The sequence below is a fragment of the Cyprinus carpio genome, chromosome A13 (genome assembly GCF_018340385.1).
Source record: "Cyprinus carpio isolate SPL01 chromosome A13, ASM1834038v1, whole genome shotgun sequence".
Taxonomy (NCBI): Eukaryota; Metazoa; Chordata; class Actinopteri; order Cypriniformes; family Cyprinidae; genus Cyprinus; species Cyprinus carpio.
This window is the reverse complement of record NC_056584.1, coordinates 2,599,020-2,617,798: the sequence shown is the minus strand read 5'-3', so window position 1 is coordinate 2,617,798 and position 18,779 is coordinate 2,599,020. Positions and strand designations below refer to the sequence as shown.

General features: G+C 40.1%; 1 pseudogene; it reads left to right on the top strand.

Annotated features, from left to right (window-relative positions):
- Positions 1–829: 829 nt before the first annotated feature.
- LOC122147145 lies at positions 830–13,872 on the top strand (annotated as a pseudogene).
- Positions 13,873–18,779: the final 4,907 nt, after the last annotated feature.

The window sequence follows — 18,779 nt, the reverse complement described above, 5'->3', positions numbered from 1 at the left end:
TTTAAATGTCACTGTTTGTTGAGTTTGGGTTGTTTTGCTTGTGTGTCCAGACATCGAATGAGTGCGCATTCTCCAGCTACATGGTGCCAGTATGTGTGTATTAACAGCCCCCCGTGGATATTCCTCGCATCTGCCCAGAGGGATATCAGCTCCAGAGAACCAGAACTGTGTCAAGGTATCGGGCCTCCTCCTTCATAAAACAAAGATAAAAACTTCGTCATTGGCCTGGCCTCCTCTCTATCCATCCACACCCAGATATTTCACATCAAAACAAGATGGGCCAGGAATTCCCAACCACATGCTAATGGAAACATTGCAGAGATCACATGGGTTACACTTTATTTTAAAGGTGTTCTTGTTGCAGTTAATATTATACATTTAAGAACTGAGTAAAACTTAGTTAACAACTATGTACTTACTATAGGGTTAGGGTTAGGGTGTTTGGTTTAGGGGTTAGTTTCATGTATTATGCATGATTTACCGTTATTGCTAGAGTGCATGTAACGTGTAACAAGAACACTAAAAATAAGTTTTACCTTCATACTTTGAAAACAAAAAAAGGCTGTTTTATCTCTTTCTAAACAGAGGGAAAGATGTTCAGATAAAACTTATGTTGTGTATCTTGCCATCTGAATTTCCAGTAGCAATTATTCTGTAAAACTTCTGTAATTCAACACTTCTGACTGAAAATGGGATATTCAACACAAAAATATTTTTTCTGAAGCGTGGAGCAAGTTGGTTGGCCTGTTGGAAGGCCTGTATTCTCATATATACAGTAGATATGACATATTTGCTAATCACAGTTCTTTTCTCTGGTATCATAGACATCATGAGTGTGACACAGGCCATGAGTGTAGGGAAGATGAATAGTGCTGGAACTATTCGCGAGGTCATTCGCTGTTACCCCTCAGAACCCGTGTCTGGAGCCTTACGTGCTGACATCGGAAAATTAAGTCAGTCTTGTGTTTATATCCTGGTACTAGAGCTAGAGACGAAGACCACAGAAATTGAACAGAGACACTTAAGCATGAAAAAAAGGAAGAGTAATATTTTTTGCTTTCATTCCTAGCCGGGTGTTCATGGCCAGTCTGCGGGTGCGTGTCGAGGGCCTGTCTTGCAGTCTATTGTTTACAGAAATATAGGAGGCTAATTCATTCAGAAAGCGCACCGTACCAGCAGATATCTTTCAGATTCAAGCCACAAACATCTTCCCCAGTGCACACTACACCTTCAGGATTAAAGCTGGAAATGATGGAGGAGAGTTCTTCCTTAGGGTGAGTAACAAACCTTTTATTTTTGTATTTCTCAAACTGTTAAAGCCATTTCATTTGATATCTCTTTGACCAATCATGTTTTTGGCAATGGCCAACGTCTTTAAAGTGGTGGCTTTTTTATGGTTTTGAAGTACAAAAGAAAACATTGTGGTAATTGTCAGTCAATGCAAGTCTTATGTTGACAAATTAGATATTTCTGGTCACACTGTGCATTCATTCTTTATCTCTTCTCACATTCAGTTTTAACACAGTTTCTTGTTAGCGCAAGGTCAGGCCTGATTTCTGTAGCACATTGCACACATGCAGGTGAATTCAGTTTTCTTTCCTCAGTATCACATCATCAGATATAAATGGTCTAAATGTAAAAAAAAATTTCTCTGTGCCAGTTGCTTTGGAATATCTGGAGAAAATAAGGAAAATGAGAAATAATCTGTAGGAAAACATTAGGCAAGAAATGAGCTCTGCCCTGATTGTTTCCCCAACACTGTGGTTATATAAGGGAGCCTGAAATTTTATATACAAAACAAGACAATGATACGTCATTCAAATTGTTGTAATTGAGTAAAATTAAATGAGTGATAAATAGTGAATTGAAAAGTACTTTCAGAACTTTGTCCACTGATTTCTTTTGGGATTTTTTCATTACCATACCTGTAGGTATGTTGAAGTGAGGATAAATTTATCTTATGAATACCCAAAAAAAAGAAGTGCACATTTTACGAAGCACATAAAATAATGATCTGCTGGCTTTACACTCATCTAGTCAGTGCAAACTGTTGTTGTTGTTGTTTTAAATGCAGATGTTTTGTTTTTAACATGTTTGAACAAACATAAAATATGCAGTTAACTAATCAGACACTATCAAGGATTACTAAGTCAGGTAACTAGAAAGCTGCAGGCAGTTGAGTTTGATCAGGCTGGAGCTAAACTTGCAGAAAAGTGGATCTCAAAGGTCAGAGTTGCCAGCTCTGATCTGTCCTAGCTACTCTACACTGATCAGCCACAACATTAATAGGTGAAGTGAATAACATTGATTGTATCATCACATGGTCAAGGGGTTTTCATATATTAGGCAGCAAAATAAACAGTTAGTTCTTGAATTACATGAGTTGAAGTAGGGATGTGCGCGATGACTAATTTGACTGTCATTTAAACGGAAGTTTTTGTATCCTGTCCTGGAGGCCCCCCAGTGGTTCCCAAACCTGTCCTGGAGGCCCCCCTGCCCTGCACATTTTGTATGTCTCTCTTATCTAACACACCTGATTCCACTCATCAGCTCATTAGTAGAGATTGCAAGGGCTACATTTGGTGTGTCTGATTAGGGAGAACATACAAAATGTGCAGGGCAGGGGGTCCTCCCAGGACAGGTTTGGGAACCAATGGACTAGTCTAAAAGCAAGAAACCCCCAAAAGATGGTACGAAAAAAATAAAATGTTATGCGTGCATGTATATAATAGAATACTTTGAAATACTTTATCTATGAATCACACTGACAAATCCCTCAATGAATTCCGCTAAAATAGGTAACAATTATGCCGTACTCTTGCCTCGTGTTATCATCATTTAATTCTAGGCGGTAATAAAGAAAAAAACAATTATAAAAAAAAAATAGAAGAGCACACACTCAACCTCAGCAAATGCTTATTTATTAAAATCAGCTGGGGAAAAGCAGAACAATGAAAAATCAATCAATAGCCTGACAGAATTCTTCATCTTCATATAACGTCGGCCAACATATTAAAACACAAGTCAAAAACAATAGGGAAATTTTTGTCAAACAATAGCATTAAAAAGGCTCCTAAAAACATATTTCGTCATGTAGGCTATATCATCTAAAAACAAAACGAAAAAAAAAAGAAAGACAGGGCCTGAGGCGATTAGGGTTTCCATCCCAAAGTTGCAAATTTAACTAATGCGCAAAATTGGAATAATACATAAAACATTTGCGAACAAGCACTGTTTCCATCCAATGCATCAAAGTCACTTCTGGTTAAATGACACTAAATATCAGTAAGAAAAACTAGTAGAAATGAATATAATCATTTTCATATATGATAAATGACTTGCACCTCAGAGCGAGCAGAACTAAACACAATAAATGATGTCATTGCTTTCGGAGGTGGATGCATGCTGCTGTTTGGGAATGCAGTCATGTAAGACATTATACAGAAATACTTAGATGACAGACTTTGCTCAGCATTTCAGAACGACCATAACAAAATTTCAGATGCTGTGGAACAAGATCATGCAGTTCGCAAGTTATCCCGCCTCATAGCGCAAAGTCAAATATTTTTTTATCTGCACTTAGAGGAATGTATTCGCAAAAATGCATTTCCATCTCCCATCATTCGCATTAATCCTTTTCGCACAAGTCAAAAACCACCTCAAGCGAGCGTAAAATCTTAAGGGATTTTCATTCTAAATTTGGCATTTCCATCACTCGTTTTCTCATTCCGATACTTAAAAATGCGCATTAAACAGGGTGATGGAAACATATTCCTGCACTTGAAAAAACGCGCTCTGCAGGAACTGAAGTCGCGCACACAGAGATAACGAAAAGCAAGCCAACAGAATTTCGGAAAGCGCCTGGACATCACGCAGCACCATCGAAGTGGGTCTTCGAGGAATAGACGCGTGGACGGGATCACAGTGGTGGTGGGCTGTAATGAATGACATTAGCTGGCTTTGGCTAGTCTCTAAGCTAGACGGCTACGTGGCTGTAATGAATATGATTACGCATCGCTCCAGTAGAGTTATTGTGAGCCAATTTGACATTACACAGTTTACACAAAACTTTACAGTTTCCTTCTAATTCAAAATAATCCCACACCTCCCCTCCCCGTTGGATGTTCTGTGGCCCGAGGACGTGCCTTCCGGGAGGGGGGAGTAATGTCAGACTCTGGTATGTCTCGTCATCCCCTTGTCATGTCATGTGTATTGAGGGACCTCCAGAGCGCCCAGCCTCCCCTCCCCGTTCCATCTGGGACCCGGAATAGGTACCTGGGGGCAGTGCTGCTGGAGGCCTCCCATCCTGTGTCTGTCCTGAGGGACCTCCAGAGCGCCCAGCCTCCCCTCCCCATTGGATGTTCTGTGGTCCGAGGATTTGCCTTCCGGGAGGAGGGAGTAATGTCAGACTCTGTTCCGTGTTTTGTGTGTGTTTTCTATGCCCATGTTTGGATCCTGTCCCGTTCCTGTCCTTATTCATCATTGTTGTTCCAGGTGTTCCCCATTTAGTTCTACTGATCTCAGGTGTGTCTCGTCATCCCCTTGTCATGTCATGTGTATATAAAATGTTCCCTGTTCTTAGTTCGGCGTCAGGTATTGTGCAATGTTTTCCTGAGTTCCTGAGTGTTATCCCATGTTGTTTCATTAAAAACTCCCACGTCTCCTTGTTTCCTGGTTCCCAGTGAAACCTGACACAAGGAAAAGACAGTCAGTGAACCAGCATCAGGGTCATGGGCTCATTGATGCATGTAGAGAACAAATACTAGGCGCGACTGGTCCGATCACACAGAAGAGATAATTAGTATAAAAATGGGGGGGGGGGGAACCCAACTTAATGCTGCCCATGATATAAAGATGTCAGAGCATACAGTGCATTACAGTTTTTGCTGCGTATGAATCTGCATAAAACCGGTCAGAGTGCCCATGACAACCCCTGTCAGCCATGAAAGCATCTACAGTGGGTATACATGATTGTCAGACCGGGACCATGGAGCAGTGGAAGAAGATTGCCTGGTCTTTTAGGTCAGGTGGATGGCCGTGTATGTCAACTGGGAAAGAGGTGGCAGAAGATTAAAAAAAATAAATAAAAAGGATGCCGGCGGAGACAGAGTTATTCTTCTGAACAATGTTGTATTGGGAAACCTGATGACAATGGCCACTTTTAGAAGGATAATGCACCCTGACACACTGCAAAAAACTGTTCAGGAATGGTTTGAGGGACATGGCTAAGAGTTCAAGGTGTGGTGTTGGCCTCCAAATTCCCCAGATCTCAATCCGATTAAGCATCTATTGGATGTGCTGGACCAAACAAATCCAATCCATGAAGTCCCCCACCATCACAAGCAGGACATAAAGGATCTGTCTACAATGTCTTGATGCCAGCTACCACAAGACACATTCAGATGTTTTTTTGAAACATTAGACGCTGTGTTGAACAGCAGGAGGGGGAGCTACCCACTGTATTTTACAAAAAATGTTATCCTATGGTCCTACTAATACACTACTTTCTTTTCTTTTGGTCCCTGGAAAATTGCCAGTCTGCTGTAAACAAAGCAGATTCTAAATTATTCTATTACTAATCATTCAAGACTAAACCTTCAATGGCCCTGACAGAGACCTCCAGATCAAACCAGAGGACAATGCTACATATGCAGCACGCTCCAATAAGTTCTCTTTTTTCCCACTCCCCCGTTCTGACTGGAACGAGGTGGAGGTATCTCTAATGATTGGAAATTTGATCCTTTAACCATATCTGAGTAGCAACAGCCTCCTTTGAATCACATTGCAGCCACTATTACCCACCCGCTTCAAAATCCATTTTATAGTTGTTTATTGACCCCCAAGCACCACTAGGTAACTTCGTGGAAGAATTAGATGTGTGCTCTCAACCTTTCCTGAGGAGGATACTCCCATAGTTATGCTTGGAGACTAATAAACCTCATGCTGCAGATTTACACACTCTGCTACCTCGTTTTGATCTCAGGCAAAATGTTAACTACGGCTACTCACAAAATCAAGAAACCAACTGGACCTTATTTTAACATGACACTGATCATGTACTGGTTACTCCACAGCCCACACCTCAGATTCACTTCTCACTCACTCTTAACCTCACACATGGACCCTGACACAACAACATACCCATCCACATGTCACTTTTCAACGTAACCTACGCTCACTCTCGTCCTCCAGCTACCTGCTATGGTTCATCTTTGCTTCCTCCCTAAAAACATTTATCATCTCTTGATGCTAACAGTGCTACTAGATACTAGATTCTGCTCCACTTACTTACATGCTTGTTTAGACACGTTCTGCCCCTTGTCTTCCAGGCCAGCTTCGTACCACCTCTTCCCTGCCCCTTGGCTTATCTGATGTTCTCCGTGAGCATCGTTCTAAGCTTAGAGCTGCAGAAAGAGTATGGGTGTAAATCATGAAATCCTACTGACCCTTAATGCTGTTATGATCCAGATGGGGATCGAACTCGGGTCTGACTCTTTAAAGTTCTTTACTCAAGGTGAAAAAAAACTTCAAAAAACAAAAAAAAATTATAATAATAAAAATAAAACTACAGTCTTAGAGACATTTTAACAGGAATTTCCCACAGAGGAACTAAAAAAAGCACTCCTTGGTAGAAAATACAAAAAGGTAATCCAAACAGAAAAGCTGTCCCTTAAAATCTCAGGCAAGAGAGAAATCCAAAAAAAAAAAAAAAAACACCTCAACAGAAGATAGGAAAATCTTAAACCACAAATCCTGGGCAGCATCATACTCAAAGCAGACATCAGGACTGAACAAGAACAATAGGGCAGTGAGGCATTTAAATAAGGTTGGCCATTAGGAGTGATTCAATACAGGTGTGCTACAAGTCTCTAACAAAATGGTGTTCTGGGATTGAAATTGTGCCATCCAGTGATGAACCCAGGGAATCTGAGGCAGAATATTACAGAACCCCCTGTTTTAAGAACTGCTCCTGATGTTCCCAACAGCTTGGGTAGAGTGTAGCAAACGTCAAGTCCTTAATAAGACTCTTGTCCAGTATGTGGTGAGCAGGGACCCAAGTTCGCTCTTCCGGACCAAATCCCTCCCAGTACACGAGGAACTGTCATTATCAACGAACCAGTTGAGTGTCCAGTAGACTGTGTATGCTGGCTGACCATCAATGATGTGTGGTGCTGGGGGTGACCTGAAAGCCAGACTTTCTGCCATGGACGCAAAAGGCTTTAAGCGTGAGACGTAAAGGTGGGGTGAATGTGCAAAGACTTGGGTAGCAGCATACAGTAGGAAACAGGATTTACTTTCTGTATAACCTTGAATGGTCCTATAAACTTGGGAGCCAATTTGTGTGACTCAACTTTGAGGGGAAGGTCCTTGTTTGAAAGCCAGACTTTCTGCCATGGACGCAGAGTTGGTCCTGGTCTGCGCCAGAGTATGTTAGCGGAGCCGGGTGGGAGTGGACCGGCGTGATTTGCCTGGAGCTAGGAGCAGATTTTTTTGAAAGTTGGATCATCAAGGTTTTTACTTGCTCCAACTACGGCTACATCACAAGCACAAATTACGCTAACTCATGCAACAACATAATTAGGGACAAGTGCGGGAGGTTAAAGCATGTTGTAAGTTGTACAGTTTGTTAATCTCAGCTCAAAACTAATGTGCTGCTACATTGCTGTATATGGACAGAGCACACAAACTCGCACATAACCTACAGATCGTGCACATACATGCAGGAATGAAGAAAAACAGAAAAGTTACAGCATATTCTTTGTGTTTCTGAAGTAACTACACTCAGCTTCAACATAGTAGAGAGAGATGTTACACAAACAAGTAATCTAAGCGAGTTAAGCAGTCATCTTTTATGGACTTGGGCTAACTGTAGTGTTCCAATAAACCATGTTAAAACTATTCTTCTAGTATTATGCATTTTATTTTTTGTTTAATATAATTTCTGAACAGAACTTGGATTTTTCAAGCATAGTGAAAAATAATTTAGGCACACAGTGAAGGCGGAGCGGTGTTTTCTGATCAGTGGAGTGATGCATGGAGCGAGGAGCAGAAAATGGTGAACACGGATCGGAGCTGGAGCGGAGTGATTATTGAATGCTGCTTGGAGTGTGGAGGGGAAATTGTTTGCTGCTCCACTCCGCTCACATACTCTGGTCTGCACTAATGGTTGGCCCGTTGCTGTGTGTAGCTGTGAAGTCTTTAAGAAGCACAGCCAGGGCTTTCCTCCATACCCTGTGGCACATTGAACCAGATGTTGGGTATAGCTGGGACTCCCACCTCAGACTCCTGCTCAGAAAACAAAGGAGGCTGAAATGCATTTTGACACTCAAAAGGTGACATACCCCGTTGAGAAATGGCAAAAGAGTATTGTGTGCAAATACTGCCAAATTAGGTGTTTACTCCAGGACGTTGGGTTAGACCAGGCATCTCAAGGTTGTCTCAATCTCTTGGTTAGTTCGTTCTGTCTGTCCATTAGACTGGGGTTGAAACCCAGATGATAGACTGGCTGTAGCCCCAATCAGCTGGCAGAAGGCCTTCCAGAACCTGGATACAAACTTTAGGACCACGGTCTGACCACAACATCTTGGGGAAAACCAGGCAACCTAAAGACATGCTGCTAAACAATCTCAGCAGTTTGTGGAGCTGAAGGAATTTTTGGCAATGGGATAAGGGTGGTAAGCCTTTGAAAATCTATCCACCACTACCAAAATCACTTTGTTACCTTGTGAATGTGATAGGCCCATTAGAAAGTCCATAGAAATATTGTGACCATGGCCGAGCAGGAACAGGGAGGGTAGCAGGGAGACCTTGTGAGTGGGATCTGGGAATCCTTATGCTGAGTACAAATGGAGCATGCAGCAACAACTGTTGTCCGCAGCAATCTTAGGCCACCAGAAACGTCTGCAAATGAACACTAGGGTCCTACTAGCTCTTGGGTGGCATGCGATTGATGAGGAATATCCTCACTGCAAAACATCAGAGCGCACGGTTTTAGTACAAAAAGATGGCCTGGAGGCCCATTACCTTGATCAGCCTTCTGCTGCTGTGCTTTTCTAACAATGGGACTCTATTCCCAATCTGACTGGTGCCACAATCCTGGAGGGGGGAATGAATCCTCACTGGGGTTGTGAACTCATGTTGGGTAGATCAAACTGCCTGGAGAGAGCATCAGGCTTTTTGATTCTTTTGAACCTGGTCGATAGGAGATAACAAAATCAAAGTGGTTAAAGAACAAAGCCCATTGGGCCTGGCAAGAGTTAAGTCTTTTGGCCTCTTGGATATAGGCTAGATTCTGGTGATCTGTCCATACAACAAATGAGGTGTTTGGCTCCCTCCAAACAGTACCCTCCATTCCTCCGTTTGACCGCTAATAACTCCCTGTTACCCAATGTCATAATTTCTTTCCGCAGATGAGATATTATTTGAAAAGAAAGCACATGGATGCAATCTGTTGTCTCTTATGACACGCTGGGTAAGTACAGCTCCCACTCCTACCTCAGAAGCATCCACCTCCACTATGAAGGGCAACTCAGGATCTGGGATAGTAAGTGCTGGGTGCTGAGGTGAATCTGTCTTTCAGTTTTGCAGAAAGCCTTTTCAGCCTCTTCTGTCCACTGGAAACCCTTAACATTCTTGCTAGTGAGAGCCATAAGTGGAGCAGCAATTGCACTGAAATTTCGAATGAACTTTCAATAGAAATTGGAAAAGCCAAGAAAAGGTTGTACCTGCTTGGCGGAGGTGGGCTGAGACCAATCTCTAACTGCTTGGGTCTTTGCAGGGTCCATCTGGATATGATCTTTAGATATGATGAAACCCAAAAACGAAACCTCCTTGAACATGAAACTCACTCTTCTCCAGTTTGGCAAAGAGATGGTTTCTTAGGACCTGCTGGAGGATCAGGCGAACATGCTTCCTGGAGGTTCTTGGAAAAGATAAGAACATCATCCAAGTATGCAAATACAAATCTGTTCAGTATGTCTCCTTAGCACATCATTAATCAAAGTCTGAAATACTGCAGGAGCATTTTACCAAATCAAAAGCCATGACTTGATACTCATAATGGCCAGTGGGTATATTAAAACCGGTCTTCCACTCATCAACCAGTACGGATGCAGACCAGATGATACAGTACATTGTGAAGGTCCCAGTTTAGTAAATATAGTAGCCCCCCTGAAGCAACTCAAAGGCAGTAGACAGCAATGGAAGAGGATAACAATTCTTCATGGTAATCTTATTGAGACCCCGTGTAATATATACAAGGTCGGAGCCAACCATCTTTCTTATCAACAAAAAAGAAACCAACTCCAGCTGGTGATGTTGAGGGGGGTATAAAGCCAGATGCCAGGGACTCCTGTATATAATCCTCCATGGCCTTCCTCTCTGTTCTGAAAGGGAAAACAATCTCCCTCCTTGGAGGACACATTCCAAGTCGATGGCACAATCATAAGGTCTGTGCGGTGGCAAGGATAAGGCTTTCTCTTTACTGAATACCTCTAACAGGTCTGCGTAGTCAAGAGCAGTGTTTCCAAAACCTGTCCTGGAGGATCCTCTGCCCTGCGCATTTTGTATGTCTACCTAATCAGACAAGTTCTTGCAGTCTCTACTAATGAGCTGATGAGTGGAATCAGGTGTGTTAAATAAGGGAGACATACAAAAGGTCCAGGGAAGGGGGGCTTCTAGGACAACTTTGGGAAGCAGGAAGAACCATTCAGTTAGGCTCATCAACCATAACTCCTTCAAAAACAATTAGAAACCTTGGAGTTGTGACTGATGATAAGCTGAATTTTCTCAGAACCACATTGCTGAAACTGCCCGGTTCTGCATATTTGCTTTATACAACATTAGGAAGAAATCAGGCCCTTTTATTTCAGAACATGCAACACAACTCCTTGTTTAAGGTCTTGTTCTGTCCAGGCTGGACTATTGGAATGCTCTCTTGGCAGGTCTTCCAGCCACTTCTATCAAACCTCTACAATTAATCCAAAATGCAGCTGCAAGATTAATCTTTAATGAGCCAAAAAGAATGCGCATCATACCTCTGTTTATCAGTTTGCACTGGCTACCAATAGCTGCTCGCATAAAATTCAAGGCATTAATGTTTGCCTACAAAACCACCACTGGCTCTGCACCCCTTTAACTAAATTCATTACTTCAGAGTTATGTGCCCTCTAGAAGCTTGCGTTCTGCAAGTGAACAACGCATTATTGTGCCATATTGTGCCAAAGAGGCACAAAATCACTTTCTGACTTTTTCATTAACTGTTCCCCCTGGTGGAATGATCTACCAAACTCAATCCTAGCAGCTGAGTCCTTAGCCATCTTCAAGAAACGACTAAAAAAACACATCTGTCCCAACTTTATTTGACCCTTAACTCTAGCAATTTCTATTTATTTTAAATTTTACTTTATCAATTATCTTCTTTTTTTATATAAAAAAAGCTTTCTATTTTGTCTACTTTTTTTTGCATATATATAGTGAAAAGTCACGACAATTGCAGTTATTATGGTAACCCCTACTCGGAATTGGTGCTCTGCATTTAACCCATCCAAGTGCACACATACAGTAGTGAGTAAGGAAACATACACACACACACCGTGACGGGGAACAATTGGGCAGTGGGCAGCTATTTGCTCCAGAAGCCGGGGAACAATTGGGGATTCAGTGCCTTGCTCAAGGCACTTCAGCCATGGGTATTGAGGGTGGAAGAGCACTGTTTGTTCACTCCCCCCACCTACAGCTCCTGCTGGCACTGAGATTCAAAACCTGCAACCTTCGGGTTTATAAGTAAGATTAACTAACCATTAGGCCACAGCTACCACAATATATACTGACTGGCCACTTTATTAGGTACACCTTGCTAGTACCGGGTTGGACCCCTTTTTGCCTTCAACAACTGCCTTAATTTCTTCGTGGCATAGAAGCTTTCAACAAGGTGTTGGAAAACATTCCTCAGAGATTTTGGTCCATATTGACATCACGCAGTTGCTGCAGATTTGTCGGCTGCACATCCATGAGCGACTCTCTCGTTTCACCACATCCCAAAGTCAGCAACAATGCTCAGGTAGGCTGTGGCATTTAAACAATGCTCAATTGGTACAAAGGGGCCCAAAGTTCAATGAAACCAGTCTGAGATGATTTGAGCTTTGTGACATGGTGCATTACCCTTCCTGGAAGTAGCCATCAGAAGATGGGTACACTGTAGTCATAAAGGGATGGAACATGGTCAGCAACAATACTCAGGTATAGGCTGTGGCATTTAACGATGCTCAGTTGGTACTAAGGGGCCCAAAGTATGCCAAAAAAATATCCCCCCACACCATTTACACCACCACCACCAGCCCAACTGTTAAGACAAGGCAGGATGGATCCATGCTTTCAAGTTCTTTATGCCAAAGTCTGACCCTACCATCTGAATGTCGCAGCAGAAATCGAGACTCATCAGACCAGGCAAAGTTTTTCCAATCTTCTGTTGTCCAATTTTGGTGAGCCTGTGCGAATTGTAGCCTCCATTTCCTGTTCTAAACTGACAGGAGCAGCACACGGTGTGGTCTTCTGCTGCTGTAACCCGTCTGCTTCAGGGCTTGACGTGTTTGTGCGTTCAGAGATGGTTATTCTGAATACATGGGTTGTAACGAGTGGTTATTTGAGTTACTGTTGCCTTTCTATCATCTCTAACCACTAGTCTGGCCATTCTCCTCTGACCTCTGTATCAACAAGGCATTTTCGTCCCACACAACTGCCACTCACTGGATTATTTTTCTCTTTTTCGGACCATTCTCTGTAAACCCTAGAGATAGTTGTGTGTCCCAATGCCCAGTATATAGGCAGCAGTTTTTGAAATACTCAGACCAGCCCGTCTGGCACCAACAACCATTCCACGTTCAAAGTCACTTAAATCCCCTTTCTTCCCCATTCTGATTTGCTCAGGTCTGAACTTCAGCAAAGTCATCTTCACCATGGTCTAGATGCCATGTCATGCCATCTGATTGGCTGATTAGCAGTTTGTATTACCAAGCAATTGAATAGGTGTGAATAAGTGGCCAGTGAGTGTATATACATATATGTGTGTGTGTATATATATATATATATAGGCTAACTGAGACTTGTAATTTGCACTTACATATTGTTGCTCTTTTGTTAGTTTTGATTGCTTCTATTTTCCTCATTTGTAAGTCGCTTTGGATACAAGCGTCTGCTATAAATGACTAAATGTACAAATATGTAAATCTATTTGATATTTGGAGCTACTGTATGTTGGGTACAGTATGTTGTAATCATGTACCACATCATTGCATGTGACATATGGAGATATGTATTTAACATATACTAAATACAGGCAGGGTCTTTAAAAACAACTGGCTCACAGCTGAATTAGGAAGACTATGTTCTGACAAATAAAATGCTTATAACTTCCTTAAAAAAACTAGGCTGGTATCTTTCAAGGCTGTGGATTGAAGAGTGCTCTACCACTACCTCATGTCTGCTTGTTAATTTCGTCAGTCTGCATGCAAATAATGTAGATTTTGATTAAAGAAAGTCTAACTACACTTATTCAAAATCACCATCATTGAGGAAATTTTGATGATATTTTTGGGGATATCTCGCTGTTTTGCAAGTATGTCTGATTTCCATGTATTGTCGTTAATTGCATTAGCGGATCAGCAGTGTTGGTGCGATGCTTGGTCTTGGACCAAGTCCCTGGAGGGCCCTCAGGAGCTGATCGTTGATCTGGAGATGATCACTCAACCACACAGTGATGAACTATCGCTCAAGCTCTTTAACTACGCTCTCACCATCATTGTGGGACCCTACCCCTTCTAACACTACTGCTGCTTCACACATTTATATATATCCAGACTGCTTGCATTAAAGTTACACGACCGCAGCGACGGTTAGAAGATGTTATAACTGCTGACTGGTTCTAATGTGTCTTTGTCTTTGCAGTCATAAAAAAAATAACCTGAATCTTATTCAGGGGCTCCAGACTTCCATTAAATGGTTGCCAATGTGACAAAAAATAACATTTTATGTTGATAATTTAAAATCTAAAAACTTTATTGGTTTTTTCATATTTCAATTCATCATCGTCTGAGGCCAAGTCGCATGGAGAGATGGGGTTGAGAGGATATTTAGTGTGATGGATTTTTGATCTCCTTGATCAACCACTGAAACGTATTCATCAGCAGAATAGATATGGATGCTTTTGAATGAATTTCTACTGTATATGAAGGATGGGTTATTGTTAGTCACACACAAAGTACAGCACATTTACCACAAGCATCATCTTATTGTGAGGTTTATTCCACATTTGCAAGTAAGAGCTCTGCTTGCTTTCAGAGTTTGTCAGTTAAAATACTGGGGACCGTTTATAGGTTTGAAAACAAACATCTCACACCGTTAGACAGCCTCTGCATCATGAACTGATGTGGTGGGAATAACACGACTGGTGCCATGCTCAATATAATTGACACACATTTCCATTACTAAACTATAACCATTACTAAAAATGAGCAGTTATGTTCTGTTAACAGTTTCATATCAAATATAAATTGGGATTCTTTTTTAATCAGAAATTTGTAAACACATTGACCGAAAAACTCATTTAAGCAACATCACAGGAAATTCACATTTTTAAATCCTTCAACAATTGGCACCCTTTAATTCCATTCCAAAATTCTTTTCATTTGATTGTAATCAACATTATCACTACAATGCTTAAATTTGCAGTTTCAAAATCTTGCCTGACTGACAGGCTTTTATTTTTTATTTTTTTTATCGGAGGCATATCAGTAATAATGGTGTTGTTTGTGTTTCTCTTTTCAGAGTGAAATAACATCAGATAGATTAACTGTGCGCAGCTGCTTCACCAAAAACTAATCAGAGATTACATTTAATTGCAAGTTATAGGGCAGATCTTAAATGGAGTATATAAGCGGTTAGGCATAAATTTGTAATAATGATCTTGAAAAAAAAAAAAAAAAAAAAAAGTAAATTCCTAAGTACATTCTAATTGTCCGTTGTCCATTTTTTAAGTCTGGAGTCCCTGCTAATTTTAGAACAAGCATTTTACTCAGTGCCAGGGTCATATTAAATGTTCCTGCGATTGTTTGCACTTTCTTTTATTTGATCTGAAGGTGTACGTGACTGAAACGACTCTACTGTATGAAAGCTTTTTCTTTTGCTGACTATTGCTTAACTGTTGTCAGCAGACAGTACTGTTTTGCACAGTAATGTTGAGTTACATCTACCTAATTTTTTTATTTTTTTTTGAAGGGGCACAAATGTTTGGAGTCCTTTCTATCTAACCCGACCTTGTAATTTTGGTCACTAATAGATATAAGATCTTTCAGTTGATGTGGTATTTTGTCAAACAGAGAAATTGAAAAGTAGTGACCTCTGGCCAGCCCCCCTGTATGGGTATCATATGTTGGTTTATTACATTGCTAACCTATGTTTTTTGCACTGATGACATGGAAAATAACCTGATTCTAAGCTCGTGCAATTTCTCATATTCATCTGCTTTCAAATAAATAGGCTTCAGCCTGACATTACTCACTAGCTGAAACACAGATATCTCAGAGCTTCTAACAAGGATGAAAATAATAAATTGTTAATAGCCTGTTATAGAACTTTTGGTCTTTAATAAAATGACCTTGGTTATTTGTACGCTGAACAAAACAACAGTTTAAAAATAAAGTGAAAATACATCTGTTATCTTCTCAAATGTTTTTTTCTTCTTTCTTCCCCCATGAGTGTTTTTCCTTCATATAATTCTATAATGTGTATAATCACTTCATGTTTATCTAAAACCAGCATGGGACCCAACACACTTCCTGGCGAGTTTCTATTAATAATCCAGAAGACATTGATTAGCTGGGCCTACATAATATCTTAGCACTCTTTCCAAGCAGAAAGGAGAAATACACTAATTTTTCATCCCGAATCAGTGAAAAAATTACCGCGCTTGCAACTTTGCACACATAAAAATCTTTAAGATTCGGGACAGTCTTTATGTAAAGTTAGTAGTCATGTTCTCCAAAATTGTAGGAATAAAAAATGCATGCATAAATGTATCCATTAGAACAACATCACCGTTTCATCATGTGGTGATAAGAGTATTTCTTCATCGCTTTATAAATATCTTTTATATCTTGTTGAAAAACCGTACTGACTTTGGTTGTACTGTTAGTAGTTAATACTGCTCAAACAACAGGCAAACCTACACTACTCGGACTGTCAATGTGTATTTCAAATTTCCAATCTGCATATCAAATATTTTCACCCAGCTGCCAACATAAAAATACAGTGTTTCAAGTTGAGAAAAAGCAGTAAAACAAGATGTCACATTCATTTGAGATGAACATTAATAATAGAATAGCACTTATTTCAATGAAAGTACAGCAGTCACAATTGTAAAAACCACAACAGAAATTTATGAGTGCAATGAGAAGATCATGTAAAAGATAACTTTGGATAATTTCAGTTACGGTTCCTAATTAATGGCACCATCCATGCAAAGAGTCTTCAGGCTGAGAACGAGGCGGGTGAATCTGACGAAAACCTCCTAGTCATATTTCACTCCAAAATCAGATACAAAAGAGATTTTAAAAAAAAAGACGCCTTTTATTATCGTTACAAGTCTTATGCCTGGCGACAATATTTCTCCTGAAGACTTAGTAATAGTACTGTAGTTACAATACAATATATATATATATATACTGTATATATACAGTCTAGAGCAGTGGTCACCAACCTTTTAAGCCCCAGCATTCCTGACCTCAGCTTTTATGAACAACAAGATCTACCAATTGAAGAATTATAATAGAAAAAGACATCCCAGATTGTAAATTCCAATTTGATGAGTCCTTTTATTTAGTATTTTAATTAGTGATGCACTAATCATAGCCGATTCAGAATCAGATTTTTTTAAACTAGCAAATTGTCTGATTCTGATACTGATTTTTTAAACAAATTTATTTATTGGCTATTTGCTTTATAAAAAAAAAAAAAAAAAACGGCCTTTAAACTAAAATATGCTGTTTAACCATTGAAATTAGAGGGCAACCACTGTATTTTAATCACAATCCAAACAAAAGATGCTTCACACTGTTGCACGAGCAGTGGTTTTTGAATTGAACCCTTTATGCGTTGTTGGGGACGTTTTCATTCACTAGGGGGTAAAGTTGAGTCTTATTTTTGCCACAACTTTCCCTGTGTTTCAGCAAATTGAATGATTTTTGGTGACAAATCTTATTTTTCACATATTTAGGAAAATGCTTTTGAAAATTTTCAAAAACCTCAAAAATACACTGTGGGCAAATTCACTACCCTTTCGTTTATGTTCGTGGATGAAAACATCCACTAAATTAAACTGCGTGTAAAAATGTATCAGATGAAATATTTTTTTTCTAACTTTTTTTTGTTATAAATCTATTAATCAACCTCAGTCCTGATCAAAAATAACAAATGTGAAAAAAAATATCCAAGATTTTAACTCTTTAATTACCAAGTTCATAAATGATGTCACTGGGGGGGATTTGGGGAAAAAAACACACAAAATGACTATTTTCAATATAAAAAAAGGTGATTGTGGGACTGGATATTTTTTTTACCTTTTATCACAGTCTTATGCATGTCAAAGATTAGTAACAACATTTGGCTTTGATGCATTGTTAGTTTTTGTGCTAGCATTAGATTTAAATTTTTTTCTCCCTCATTTATGGGGTTTTTGTGGCTGTTTTTTGCCCCATTGACTTATCAGATAACGACATTTTTTGATTGCAAAGCCATGACCACCATAAAATCATGCATTCTTGAATTGTTTGTGGTTTTCCCTTTTGGGAAGAGGAAGAGGTTTTTAAATTTGTTATTTTTACAGGTGATCATAGGTGGGACCATAACCTTTAGTAGGGCCTGTGCCAAAAAAAAAACAAAAAAACAAAACAAAAACTAAAGTTCAAGAATCTCACACACACACAACAACTTATTTTTTAATTTGCTGTTTCGACTCCATATAACTCCATATGACAAAGCCAGAAGAAAAGAAAAACTAAGCATTTTTTGCCCAGTCCTATCTAAAGGGTTAAGGGTCCCACTAGTGTCAACTGTAAAACAACAAACTTTTCCTTCTCCCAACAGGAAAACCACCAACCATCAGAAGCATGATTTATGGTTTTGTGTCATGGCTGTGCAATCAAAAAATGTTGTTTATAATGGAGTCACTTGGGCAAAAAAAACACAGCCACGAACAATAAAGGAGGGAAGAAAAAACTAAAATCTATGCTGCACATGTTGTTTACTAATCGCTGACATGCCCAAGAATGTGATAAAAAGTAAAAAAAAAATCCAGCTTCTGGCTACCTACGTTTATATTGAAAATGAAGTCATTTTGTTTGTTTTTTCAATTATAAACGCAACACTTTTTGTTCTTGCCCCAAAATTTTTCATGAGCTGAACTCATCAAGGTCGTAAGACTTTTTCTATGTACACAAAAAGGCCTATTTCTCTCAAAATACGGTCCACAAAGCTGTCTAAATCTGTGTTAGTGAGCAATGTTCTCTTTGCCGACGAGAATCCAATCACACTCACAGGGTGGCCATTTGAACCAGCCGCGTGATAGCATTTCTCTTGGTTACCCTCCAGTGTGTGAATTGTAAAAAAAAAAAAATCAGGGGGGAGGGTGAGGGGGAGGGCGGGCCGGTGAGCGAAGGGAAAGAAGAATGACAACAGGGAGCACAGGGGAAAAAGGGCGGGGAGGGAAGGCAAAAGGAGCCGGAGAA